This window comes from Propithecus coquereli, unplaced genomic scaffold (genome assembly GCF_000956105.1).
Source record: "Propithecus coquereli isolate 6110/MARCELLA unplaced genomic scaffold, Pcoq_1.0 Scaffold42, whole genome shotgun sequence".
NCBI lineage: Eukaryota > Metazoa > Chordata > Mammalia > Primates > Indriidae > Propithecus > Propithecus coquereli.
In genome coordinates this window covers 8,427,662-8,430,038 of record NW_012149952.1, presented here as the reverse complement: position 1 = coordinate 8,430,038, position 2,377 = coordinate 8,427,662, and positions in this window count along the sequence as shown.

The following is a 2,377-nucleotide window of genomic DNA, read 5'->3' as shown; positions in this document are numbered from 1 at the left end:
TATTATTATGCATATTATTATACAGATTGAGTACTTCAAATCCAAAATTCAACATGCTCCAAAATCTGAAACTTTTTGGATGCTGGCATGACACTGGAAAGAAATGCTCATTGGAACATGTTGGATTTTGGATATTTGAATTTGGGATGCTGAATTGTACAATGTAAATATTCCAATATCCAAATCAAAATCAAAATCTGTAGCACTTCTTACCCCAAGATTTTTGGATAAGGCATACTCAAATTGTATCTATTTTTCAGAATTATTCAAGAGTAAGGTAGACATGATGCCCCTTTATCTCTAAATACTTCAGCAGTGTGTATTTCCTAAAAGCAAACACATTCTCTGATATAACCACAGCCCAGTGATCAAAATTGGTAATTTAACAATGATACAATATTGTTTATGTCACAGACTTCACTCAGATTTTTTTCAATTGTCCCAATAATATCTTTTATAAGAAATGAAATACAGAAGCATGTGCATTCAATTGTCATGTCTATTTAGTTTCCTTTAATGTGAAATCTCTCTTTGTGTTTCAAGATGCTGAAATTTCTAACAGTAATAGAATATCAATTGTAGAATATCCCTCAGTTTGGATTTCTCTGAGGTTTACTTATAATTATATTCAGCTTATGCATTTTTTGCAGAAATAACCCTGAAGTGATACTGGGTTCTTCTTCATGCATTGTATCAGGAGGCACATGATGTCCATCAGTACCATTACAGGTGATATAATCTTTGATCATTGGTTGAGGAGAATTCTCACTATGAAGTAACGATTTTTCCCCTTTGTAATTAATAAGCCTCTTATGCAGAGATATTTTGAAACTATGTAAATACCCTGCTACTCCTCAAAATTTTATACACTAGATTTAGTTGATTCTTGCCTGAAACAATTATTACTATGATGGCTGCCAAATGATAATTTTCTAATTCTATCATTGATTCTATATTTATTCTGTAGTTGGCTTTCTACTCTAAAAAGGATTTTCTCCTTCTCCTTTTATTTCTTATCTATTTATTTATTACATTAATGTGGACTCATGGATTCTTATTTTATTTAATGAGATAAAATCCTTTACTATCATTTATTTAGAAGCTCAAATTGTCCCCAGTTTGGTCAAGTGGAAGCCTCTGAAAGATGACTCCCATTTCCTTTTGACATGTCTCCATCAAGCTTTGAAAAGTTTCTTACTTTCTGGCATACCAGGGTATTTCAGACTCATAATGTTCTTCTCCTGCCCCAGCCTTGAAATCAGCTATTTATCTAAGCAGCCTTGATTCCTTTGAGTATCTGCAAACCAAACCTGGGTGCTAGATGTGCCCATCGCTTCTTGGGTGTCATTGCTTCTAGGCCCTCTCAGCTAATAAAGATAAAAATTAGATACATAAATACACCCATATGCATATATATGTATTTACACATCTATCTCTAGCTATATTTAAATCCATGATTTCACACTGATACCTCTAAATTGAATCCAACACTACATGGTTCATTTTATTTTTTCCATTTTCCATATTTGTAACTCTCTTCTCTGACAATGAGAAACCTAGCATCCTTTATCCACAAGATATTTACTTATTTGGTCAATCCTAGAATACACAAAAAGTAATTTCAGTACTGCCAACCCACCCCTCTGAGGAAAAAAAGCCTACAAATTCAAGTTCAATATTTTTTTAGAGTTCTTTTTGTCTTTAGCCCAGGGTCGTATTTTCCAAATACTGTATTCAAAGGTTATTTGAGGGTGGGCAGAGCAGCAGCCAAGCTTTGGAAAGTCTCTAGGCACGAGGGAAGAGCCCAAGAGGAAATCTGTGAGGTTGTCAGTTAAGCCTGTCCCTGCAAAAGTGGAAATAAAGCCAAAATAGGCAGCAGGAAAGGATAAATCCTCAGACAAAAAAGTGCAAACAAAAGGGAAAAGGGGAGCAAAGGGCAAACAGGCTGAGGAGCCTAACCAAGAAACTAAAAATTTACCTGCGGAAAACAGAAAACTACAACCGAGGAGAGTCTAGCCTCTAATGAAGCAGGAGAGAAAGAAGCCAAGTCTAATTAATAAGGAACATTTTTATCCACTGTTTTGTAAATGCAAGCTCTTTAGTGGCCCTAGAAACATTTTTAAAATGAAGGGAATGCTACTTCATCTCATTTGTTGAGTGTAAATGGTTTTATTTAAGAGGTGAAACTATTTGCTGGTGGTTGTTATTATTATTATTTGGGAGAGAGCACTGAGTCCTAACCACTAGACCACTGGGGATGCTTATTACTATTATTTGGTACAACCAGAAAACAATGAGACATTGAATTATAGGAGGTTTCAACTGTCTTGGGTACCAACTTAACATTCCATAAATTGGGGAGGAGGCAGTTTTTATA